The 12,182-nt window shown below is 41.3% G+C and overlaps 1 protein-coding gene across 2 annotated transcripts in view; it reads left to right on the top strand.

Moving 5' to 3' along the window:
• cog5 (component of oligomeric golgi complex 5) overlaps positions 1–12,182 on the top strand; it is a 117,261-nt gene that overhangs the window by 50,259 nt on the left and 54,820 nt on the right. The gene's annotated exons all lie outside the window — the stretch shown is intronic.

Genomic DNA, 12,182 nt, shown 5'->3' on the forward strand with positions numbered 1-12,182 from the left:
AGAAGCAAATCCCTCCCTACTGCCTTTGATATAATGATGAAGGTGATACAGTACTATGATAAATTCCAAGCTTGTAAAGCATATTTTATTTATTGGCAACTTTGATTATTGGCACTATCCCACTCGTTGTCCTCTAAAGAATGACCTGAATCAATTACCCCAGCACAGTAATAAGGGCACATCTGTGCTATACATAAAGCACGAGCATCTACTGTCCAAACCTGGGACGCTCTTATAACTTCTCTTTCTGATGTAACACTGCTTGCTGGTACATAAGGTGCTACTCTGGCCTCAGTTGTCTGACTACAAGACTCTCTGCCATCTAATACAATGCATCTAACTTTTTTCTGTTCTGTTCTGTTTTGTTTTTTGTTTTTTCCTTCTTTTTCCCTAAAATCAATAATGGCAAGGCAATGGCACTATGTTTGTAACGTCATATAATGTTCAAATTGTTCAATAAAAAGTATGACACAAAAGAAGTACTTGGTTAAAGTAGGTCTGCAATTAAGTTGTTTTTTTTAATTTGTATTGTTATATTTTAATGATAACATAAAGTTAGTAAATGTGCTTAACCTGAAGTTTCAACGCCAATGTAACTATTCGCAAATTTAGTCAAATGGCAAGAGTAACACATCATAACACATTTGTACTTGTTAAACATTAACCACACTGATCTGAACTTCTCAAGGTGAGACTACTGGTCCCTTCTTGACACTATATACATTGCAGACACACAGCCGATGAGAAAGACGAGACCATATCATACAGAGATATATCTGGTGTTTCTGGGTGAATAAATGTTAATGTTATGTATAAATGGAAGCTTAAAAAAAAGAGACAGAATGCTGAGCTTTCAAGTTTCACCAGGAGCCATTTCTAACGCCATCAATCACCATCATGTTTAGGAAACTATTTTAAAAACATATACACAAAGGGCAACTATTTACTGTATACTGCTGTTAGAAATGGAGAAAATTTAGCTCATCATTATCCTGATCAGCCGGTTCACATTACTTGACTGTAAGCCTTGAATCAAACCAATGACTGACCTCAGTCAATGAATGTCTGACAACCTTATTGTACTTTAACTGTTGTTAAATGTTGTGTTTCTGTGATAGCGAGAAAATGTTAAAAAATATACATACATTATTTGAACGTTTTAAGATTTCTCGCAAAAATGGAGGCTGGTTGGTGTATCACGTACATGCTGAATTAAACAGTGACTCATAACACTGTTAATTAACCATGTAGCATCAGGGAAAAAATAGGATGGTCCACTGAAAGCAATGATAGTGAATTTACTGTATCCTTTTGGATTATAATGAGGAACATATATCTATTAACATCACTGGAAACATTACTGAATGTCATATACAGATAAAGTGCCAGTTCAGATCTCATGGCATCTTATAAACTCTATGTACGTATGAAGTTAGCTAATACTATGCAGCAATATGCTTGTAAACTTTAAAAATAAGTGTATTAATACTTAAATTGTGCAGTCTTTAGCTGCTTGTGCTATTACGTAACATTCATTGTTAGCTTGTGGGTTCACTGTTAATGTTTACGGAATTAGAGAAACCTTGCGCTACTCGTAGTGTACAGCATGATGATGGAAATTTGAGTTTGTTCATTAGTTGTGTCACATCTCCTTGGTTAAGTTATTACACAAAGACCTGGTTGAGATTAGGCACAAAACCCCTTGCTTAGGTTAAGGCAGACAAACTGCTTCACTGGGCTAACACAATAATAATAATAAAAAAAGGCCACTTGGATAGATTTAGGCACAAAAACTACTTGGATAGGTTTAAGGAAAGATCATGGTTTGGGTTAAAATTGATACGGTAATTCATTTCTAGCATACCTCTGCATTAAGGTTCAGTAGAAGGGCTTGAATATTCTTAGATTAATTATACATGGTTGTTTTGAGAGCTTGTATATTTGCTTTTACTTAAATGTGTGTGTGCATGATGGGTACCCAGCATATCCTGTTTTCCTTCAGTGTTGTGGGCATCCCTCAAAATTATTGCCACATATCATACACGATATAATGCAATTCAGCACATTGGGGGTAACATTGAACTAAGTTTAGCATGGAACACTCAATAAACCATGACAGAAATTGCTTTTCTGTGGTTACCATCTATGACTTTGTTGTTGCTGATTTAGTTTTTTTCGGCTGTGATCTCAACATTGACGATATACTATCGTACTTGAATGTCACATGTTTAGTTATGGTTATGCTTTGCAAAGTTCTCAAAGACAATATTCCAGCATCAAATAGGGATGATTTGGTCCTGATTTGCCCTTTGCTCTTTCAGTGTATATACTCCTTAATGCTCAAGGGCCAAAAGTGTGCCAACAATGGTGCTTGTGTTGCTGCTGACCCTTGTGGTGTGTTATGACAGAGCCTTATTCTCATAAGTTGCTGTTTAGCCCTCTTCCTCCAAATGAATGTTTCTCACACCACACTTGGAAGGGCCACCAGTGGAAACATGTGAATAGTTCAAGAAAAAATATTAATTTAACCCCCCTGTTGTCTTAGTTTTCTGTTAACTAGCTTTGTCTTCCTGGTCAAAATTGACCGCTCCCTTCTAGCTGATTATAAAACCATGAATATTTATATATTATCACCTAATGTTGTGTTTCATCTTTTTATCAACTCAAATTCTTGTGAACAATACCAGTTTTGATCTTCCATTTGCTATTTATGGCCTGACATTGACCCACCATGCCCACCCACCCCTACCAATTTGTGGTCAATGAGCATTATATCGTGTATGTATTAGATTAGACTTATTGTGTTGTTTTTTCACAGATTACCTGGTTTCAATGTCTAACAAGGACTTTTGTTTTGAAACTATTGAAAATGATTAGATAATGACACAAAATACCGTATTTTCTGGACTATAAGTCTTTCCGGACTATAAGTCTTCCGCAGTATAAGTTGCATCAGTCAAGAAATACGTCATGAAGAGGAAAGCCCAGGGCTCTCAAGTCTCACGCATTGGGCGTGAGACACCAGCACTTCAACCCATTAACATGCTTACATGCCACACGTTGTATTTGTAAATACTAATAATAAGAATTAAATTAATAATAAATTACCGGGATAACACCCACCAAGCTGTGCCGCGTGGAACAGGTAGAGGAATTAGTGATGTGTCAGTCGCAAATTTATGTGTCATTTATTAGATCAGAGCCCCGCACTTCGCCACCGTCGCCAAAATCTCACTCTGAACTAATTTCAAAACTTGAGAGCCCTGGGAAAACACTGGACTATAAGTCGTATTTATTTAGAATTTTATTTCACAAAAAAACAAGAACAGACATTCAACAGACACATCTGGCTGAATAAGTGTCTGGTACGTTAACGTAAAACTTTAACAGATAATTAGCTACACAATAGCATAAACATAACGGTACCTGGGAGGCTGAATACACTAAATTAACATAACAAGCCAGCGAGTCCAACAGGCAAGTTCACCAAGCTCCCGATCTCTTTCCACATCACTAAATCCATTGAAATCTTCATCCTCGGTGTCGCTCCTGAGCAACTAACTCCGGAGGAAGATGAAATGCCATCTCCTCTTCTGCGAGGATGTCGTTAGACTCAGCATCAGTTCCAGTTATTCCGGCCTTTCTGAATCCCGATAGGATGGTCTCGGTTGTCACTGAAGTCCATGCTTTGTCGATCCATCCAAGGAGTTGCTGGAAAGTTGCATGGGGCATCCTCCCTGTTGCTGCGAAGCTGTGCTCTCCATCCACCATCCACTCCTCCCACAGGCAACGCAAGGCTGCCTTACAGCTCTGGTTCACAGAGATGTCGAGTGGCTGGAGTACTTTGGTTAAGTCTCCAGGGATGATGGCAGGTATGGAGTTACAAGCTTTTATTTTATTTTTGAATTGTGGCATTATGTGTGCTCACATACTGTCCATCACAAGCAGGGCTTTGTGTGTTTTAAAGAAGCCATCAGGACGCTTAGTAAGTTTAGTACACTTAGTACACTTTGTAAGCCAAAGGTTCATCATTTCTTGATTCATCCACCCTTTCTCATTCACAGCCATGACAACTTTGGAGGGGAGGGATTTGTGTTTTGGCATGGTTTTCTGTTTTAAAATGACTCAGTGGCAATTTCGATCCATCTCCACAACATGCCAGCACCACTGTGAAGTGTGATTTCTCATGCCCAGTTGTCACTATATTCACCCTTTTCTGCCCTTTCTCTGCAACACTTCGGCCCATGGGGATGTCAAACGTGAGGGGGACCTCGTCCATGTTGATAATATGATCGGGTGACACATTGTGTTGAGTTGTGTTCTGCTTTTCAATGAACTCACAGAAACTGTCGACCTTAGACTGGAAGTCTGTTGGCAGTTTCTGACACACCGATGTCCGTGCTCTGATGGAGAGGCGTTGCGTTGCATGAAGTGGTAACACCAAGAAGGCCCATCTGCAAAGTCATTTAAATTAATCTCCTTGGCAACTGCCTGGGCGTGGAGATGTAACTGCATGGTTGACAAGCCTCTCCCAGCACCACTTTGTTCAAGTACCTGTCTGTGGACTTGTTTCTCTAGCTCTGGCCATCGTGCTTTAAGCCCGCAATTAGCTTTCTTTGTTTTTTCATTGCAGTAAGAGAAACCTCTGCTTTCCGCCAGTCCCTTGCATGTTTCTCACTCACTCCAAACTTTCGTTCTGCTACACAATAACCGTTTTTTAGCTGCATATTTTACTACCTGCAGTTTGTAACCTGCAGTATAGGATTTTCTTTTTGGGGGTATTTTTTTTGTGTTCAGTCTTTCTCAGTTGTCTTTTTTTCAGGTAATTTGTGGTGCAGGAGTGGTACAGGTGCAGCATATAGTTGTCACAAGCCTAGAGTGCCCTCACGCAGCTGTAGACAGTAATCCGTAAACTGTGACCTCACCTGACTACAAGTCACAGGACCAGCCAAACTATGAAAAAAAGTGCAACTTATAGTCCAGAAAATACGGTACTATGTTCCCAATCAAAATTGACTCATAATTTATATAGTAGAGAACAAAGCATATGAACAAAATCAAGCACAAGCAAAAAACAAATCGTATTCTCTGTTTCTCTGTTTCTCTTGGTCCTTTTGAAACAATGAAAAGCAAAAAAAAGACAGTGTTGGACAGTGTGTTGTGATTTTGGCATGTGCCTTACAAATAGATACTCTACATTTGTGGCACACAAGGCTGGTTCTGGTATCGCTTGGTGCACACAGTTTGTACCTCTTCCTCTTCCTGGTGGCTCTTGCTTCTGATGCTTGAACATCTCTCACTCTCTTGTGTCCTGGTCGTCGAAATGCAACACCCGGGACAGTGAAAAGTCTTCAGGGGCATTGTGGCTCGAAAGATTGCAGACTCCTACTTACTTACAGAATGTTTATGTCATAGGCTGACGGCTGATTCTTTGTGCACCCATCTCTCCTCCAAGTTGGTCATGTTCATGACTGTTGTTTGGATTTCCTCTGTCAGGAACAGTTTTTAGCAGGACTTTACATCATCCATCCAGGATATGGCATACCTTGACCCTAGAGTTTTCTTGATGACATTTTCTGCTGACAGCTGACCTCTCCTCTCAGGTGGGGATGAACACCAGGACAAAATCCCATTCTTTGACTGGAATGTAACTACAGTCGGAGCATCCTCTTCACACTGGATTGTTCCCCATCAGTAGTCTCTTCATCTTGATCATATTCTGTGTCATCCTCATCGTCTGACACCTCTTCTTCAAAGGCATCTTCAATCTCATTTTCCTCCCCTCTCCCCTCCTCATCAGTATCATGGTCAAAGAAATAATCTGAAGCCTCAGCCATTGTGCTGCCACAGAAGTTAATTTACACACACACACACACACACACACACACACACACACACACACACACACACACACACACACACACACCCCTCTATTTTATACACTAATTGTAATCTTACCGATTTGTTTTTAATGACCGGTCATTTCTGACCTGGGAGACCAAGTGTACACAAGTTCATTAAAACATCAAAAATTAAAAAAAAAAAAAAAAATCTCAAAATTCATTTTGTGTGTTCAGATGGCAAGTGTGAACAAAATCATGGAATATTATGACAAACAGATGAAATTAACTACATAATTTAGAGAGAGAAACTGTCATTTGGTCAGATTTGACCGCAAAGACAACAGGAGGGTTAAAAGGGCAGTAATCTAATCTGACCCACCCTATTTTGAAGGACAGGAAGTCATCCTTGGAAACAGTTTGGAAAAGGGCAGACATGTCTTTGCTCATCTTTCAGTAAAGAAATATTCTCCAGTTCTGATAAAACTGATGCTAAAGCAACATCTTCACTAACCTATTGCCACACCTAAACCATGCTAATAGCTTCCAGTAGTTCCAGAGGATGCTGACTGTCCAAAATGACTGGGGTTGGGCCACAAATTCATAACTTGAAGGCTGGCAAGATGGATTCTTGGCTTGTGTGATGTCATGAATTCAGCTGCCTCATAAGGTAATAGTAATTCAGTATTAAGAATTACCAGAAATAGACATGATAGACAAGCTTTTTCGTTTTTTCTAACATAATATTTGACTCTGCACATACAACTCCAAAGTATTCAAGGAACTCATGTCTTGCATCAGCTGATGTGATTGCACTTCTGAGAGTTTATTCAAGTGATGAGCTCTTGCTAATGTGCTGCCTCTCTCCAAGGACCACTTCGACATGATTGTGTGTGTGTGCGCCTGTGTGTGCGTGAGAGAGAGACAGAGAGTGAATGTGAATGAGAGAGGCACCAAAACATAGTAGCATATTTTTTTCCTGCTTGGTTGACTAACTAGCTGTGAACAAAATACACTGATGTTTATAAATTTCCTCAGTATTCTGTGTTTTTTTTGTTTTTTTTGATATTTTCTTTTTATTTGGAAAAGCAAATATTTACATTTTCATTTACAACTTTCAATCCTTCCCTGGACCACTAAAATATCTTTTCCTTTGGTTTGAAGTATTCTGTGTTTTTGAGGTTGATTCTGTTTTTATTATAATATTCTGGGAAAATCATACGGCCCTAAGTTAACATTGTATGTTGAGCTCAAGTACAAACAAGTATGATTTTAATGGAAAACACCAGTCTGTTGTCTTCTGTCCATCTTCTCTTCTCATATCTTGGCTGTGTCTCTCTGTTGCAGCCTGCTCATCTCTCTGCCTAGCCCTGCTTTTTTCTACCTTCCTGGCTGAGTGAACTTCCCACACAAGTCAAGACTGTAGAGTCGCTGCCTCAGAATTCATGAGACACTTCATGTTAGCCTGATCCTCCTCATGCTTTCTGTAAAAATTATTGCTTCCCATACCATTTTCTACATCACTTAAAGCCTTAAAACAAAAAACGTTTTTGTAATTTACTTTGAACAATAATTTTAGCTAAATGTTTAGTGGAAATGACTGAGAGTTAACAGCAGCAACAGATTATAACAGAAATTTGACTGTCGCTGCTGCTAGAATCATTATGGTAAAACATTTTGCTCAAGGCAGTCTCGATTTGTTCGACAAAATCCACATATTCAAAGCAATTTCAATTTCATATCAGCCCAAAACAGGATTCAGTTGCATGGCAAGTCAATATTTCTTCCCCTAATACACAGTCCAAAGCAGGCGGGTGGATAAATAAAGCAGCAGCAAAATGCAGAATGGAAATATTTAACATCCAGTTAGAAGTGCTACGTGCTTCTTTGAAAAAAATGTTGCTGACAAATCTGTCAAGCTGACAAGCCCCTCTGTTTTCTTTTCAGTCAAGGCCATTGTTGTCTAAGTTATTGAAAAAACATACTCTTTGTTTGGAGATTGTGTCGTGGAATGTGAAGGCCGAATGTACAATCCACAACAGGCCAGAAAAAGTCAAATTCAGCTGTCCGAGAAATATGCTCAAAAAGGGTCTGCAGAAGTTAGAGTCCGAGAAGCAAAAATACTTTATTGCCAGCAACAAAGGGGAAAAACAGCCAGAAACACACAGGTGTAACTCTGAAGAAGTTCCAATTTACAATGGTCAGTGCTCCGTCTTTTATACAGTTCTGCTCAAGGTCACCCCCGCCCTTGGGGCATCTTCTCTTTTTTCTAAGGTTCTTCTATTTTTTACACCATTACGTAATCTTTTGGCCGCTGTCTCTTTTTATTTTCTTTCTATTCTTCTGGAATTACACCATTAGCTTCTGATTGTCATGCGCTCTAATTTTAAAAAATGTTACCAAATTACAGTTTATTGCCATAGTTGCATACAAAGCATAAAGACATATCACACAATCATTATCTTTAAATGCACTTTGAGAGTATATTAAAACATAGTAAAGTATATTGAATCATCAAACCAGCATTCATTAAAGCATAGTGAATCATAGTGTGATTATAAGACCGTTCAATTCTTTCATTATTATAACAGATACTCAAACATGGATTGAATACAGTAAGGTTATATAAGGACACACAGGGTTATGTTAGGTCACAAACAACACTGACTGAAACTGGTTAAGACTGGCTAAAACAGCTGCAAAGACACCTGCAAGACCATGGAAAACCCCAAAGATCCATGATACAGGTGCCCTGCCCTCATGATCTCTGCTACACAGTATCATCACTGTACAGCACAGGTGCCCTGCCCTCATGATCTCTGCTGCACAGTATCATCACTGTACAGCATTCCCTCTCTTTATCTTTGCACAACACCATCTTGACCTTTTTATGTGCTTCTTCTCCATTTCTGTACTGCTCAAACAAACAAGTTTGAGCAGTAAGTCAAATTTCTATTACCATATCATGCTCTACAAATCTGCTACTTATTGTCTGCCATTGGTTACAGTGTTTCACTTAATTCTTCACATATTTGTTGGAAAAAATTATACTACAATTGAAGTCAAGAGTTTTTCATCCACCACCAAGTATCTACTTGTCCATTGAAAGACCCAGAAACAACAAAAAAATATATATTTGTTTACTCTTCATTTTTGTCTAGATTTGGTTAAGACCACCTAGTCTCAAGGATAAACTTGTTTGAGGGTTTGACCTCACAGAACACGTTTTTGGACATAACTCAAGAATTCCTACCCTAATTAGGACAAGGTTTTATGCAAATGTCCAACTCAAGGAGGAACTCATTAGATGTTGGTGGTCAGAGGTCTTGGCAGCAACATTCATATATGAATTTTTGGGTCTCTGTAGATAAAGAGAAAGGTCTGTACCTGCTCTATATAGAAAGAGTCCTCAGACAACTTCTGTTGTGATTTGGCAGCATATAAATAAAATTGAACTGAAATTGAATTGAATTGTTGTTGCACCATGTGACAATGCTCTGTATCAGTCCCCTGTACTCCTCATTAAAAAATAGTTTCTAAGTGAAGACAGCATGTTTCTCACTGAAAATTATTCATTGGAATTATACATGTCAATACAGTGATAACTATATAAAATGCATGGAATACCTTTTTATTTTTCCTTCAAAGTTTTCACAACATATATGAGTCTGGACAGACATGCATGTCTGTCCGAGGTGGCAATTGTAGTTAGTTTAATCTTTTGACGCTAGATTAGATTCAGCTTTATTGTCATCATCAGAGTGCAACACAGAGACAACGAGATGCAGCTTAGCATCTAACCAGAAGTGCAAATAGTCATAATATCAAAAATTTAAATACATGCAAGTAGTGCAATTGGCATGAAGTATAAAACATTATGGGATAGGTGCAGGTAGTGCAAGTAATTTCTATTTCTTACCACAAGTGTCATTGTCAATCAATGGTGGAGTTCAGCATGGTGACAGCTCTGGGGAAGAAGCTGTTCCTGTGCCTGCTGGTGTGGGAACTGAGGTCCTGAACCTCCTACCAGATGGCACAGGGGCAAGCAGTCCATGGTTTGGTGGGAGCTGTCACTGTTGATGCTGCGTGCCCTTCTTAGACATTGCTTGCTCTGGAGGTCCTCGATAGCGGTTACTCTGCACCAGTGATGTACTGGGCCATTTTCACCTCCTGTTGCAGTGCCTTCCACTTGGAGGCTGTACACCTGCCATACCATGCTGAGATGCAGTTGGTCAGGATGCTCTCAATGGTGCAGCGGTAGAAGTTAACTGGGATTTGGCGAGCCAGATTAACTTTCTTCAGTCTTTTCAGAAAGTAGAGGTGCTGTTGAGCCTTCTTTTTCAAGGTGGAGGAGTTGAGGGTTCAGGTGAGGTCCTCAGAGATGTGGATGCCCAGAAACTTGAAGCTGGAGACATGTTCAGCCTCAGCCCTGTCGATGTGAATGGGGGTGTGACTGTAGCCTTTAGTTTCCCTGTAGTCCACAATGAGCTCCTTGGTCTTCTTGGTGTTGAGGGTAAGGTTACTGTGGGCGCACCACATCACCACCTGCTGAATTTCATCCCTGTATGCTGACTTATCGTTGTAGTTGATCAGGCCTATCGCTGTGGTGTCATCTGCAAACTCGATGATAGTTTTAGAGCCATGCACAGGCATGCAGTCAGGTGAAGAGTGAGTAGAGGAGAGGGCTCAGCACACAGGCCTGTGGGACACAGGTGTTCAGGGTCAGGGTGGCGCAGGTGCGGTTGTCTGACGTAACAGGCTGGGTTCTGTTGGTCAGGATGTCCAGGGTCCAGTTGTAGAGGGAGGTACTGATGATGAGGTCACTGAGTTTGTTGACCAGCATGGAGGGGATGACTGTTGAATGCTGAGCTGAAGTCAATGAACAGCATCCTCGTGTAGGTGTTGTTGTTGTCCAGGTGCATCAGGGTGGAGTGCAGTGCCATGGAGATGGCATCCTCAGTCGACCTGCTTGGTTGGTAGGCAAAGTGATGGGGGTCCAGTGTGGGGGGAAGACACCATTTGAGGTGGGCCAAGACCAGCCTCTCGAAGCACTTGGTGATGATGACGGGGCAAAGTCATTTATGTCGTTGAAGACGCCAGCCAGCTGTTCTGCACAGGCCTTGGGCACGCGGCCGGGTTTGCTGTCAGGGCCAGCAGCCTTACGGACTTTCACTCTGCTGAGTGCAGAACACACATCGTAAGTGGAGAGCATGAGGGGCTGTTCATCTGGGTGGGGAGAAGTTTTGGTGGTTGGTTGTGTGTTGTTCCAGTCGAAGTGAGTGTAGAAGTTGTTGAGCTCTTCAGGGAGGGAGGCATTGCTTGTTGGTGGGGCTGTCTTCTTTGGCTGATGGTCTGTGATGACCTGGATGCTCTGCCACATGCAGTGGGGGTCGGCGTTGTTGTGGAAGTGCTCCTCAATCCATATCTTGTGAGCGTATTTAGCTTCCCTCGTGCCCCTCCTCAGGGTAGCTCTGGATGAGCTGTAGGCCACTGCGTCATCAGATCTGAGGGCACTGTCATGTTCCTTTAGTAGGAGGCAGACCTTACTGTTCATCCAGGGCTTCTGGTTGGGGAGATATCTGTTTGTGCGTAGTGATGTTGTCAACACATGCATTACTGTAATCCAGAACAGAGGAGGCATATGAGTTCATGTCAGTGGATCAGAGTGTGTCAGAGTGTGTTGGAAGTGGTGCTGGAGTGTGGCATCCACTCCCTTAGGCCATACTTTAGCAGTCCTCCCTGACGGCTTCACAAGTCAGATGAGTGGTGTGTATTTGGGGAGTACAAACAATGAGAGGTGATCAGACTGTCCCAGGTGGCGGGGCTTTGTAAGCCTCAGGAATGTATGTATAAACGTGGTCCAGGGTTTTATCTCCTCTGGTGGGACAGGAGACATTCTGGTGAAATTTGGGGAGAACAGTCCTCAGGTTGGAGTGGTTGAAGTCTCCAGCAACAATAAAGGCTCCATCAGGGTGTGCAGTTAGTTGTTGTTTGTGGAGTGAGTGTTGTACAGAAGTCCACCACCATCTCCCTGGTCTTGGTGGTGTAGAGGTGCAGGTGTTTGGAGTCGCACCATTTGACAAAGTCCTGGATCAGTGTACTGTACTCCTCCTCCTGTCCGTTCCTAATACAGCCCACGATAGCAGTGTCGTCTGTGAACTTTTGCACGTAGCAGGACTCTGAGTTGTATTGGAATTCCGATGTGTACAGGGTGAACAGAACTGGAGAGAGCACGGTCCCCTGCGGTGCTCCTGTGCTGCAAACCATGGTATCAGACCGCACTGCAGTCCCCCAGTCTCACAAGGTCTGCCTGTCAGATAGTCTGTAATCCAGACCACCAGG

The sequence above is a fragment of the Chaetodon trifascialis genome, chromosome 22 (genome assembly GCF_039877785.1).
Source record: "Chaetodon trifascialis isolate fChaTrf1 chromosome 22, fChaTrf1.hap1, whole genome shotgun sequence".
Lineage (NCBI taxonomy): Eukaryota > Metazoa > Chordata > Actinopteri > Chaetodontiformes > Chaetodontidae > Chaetodon > Chaetodon trifascialis.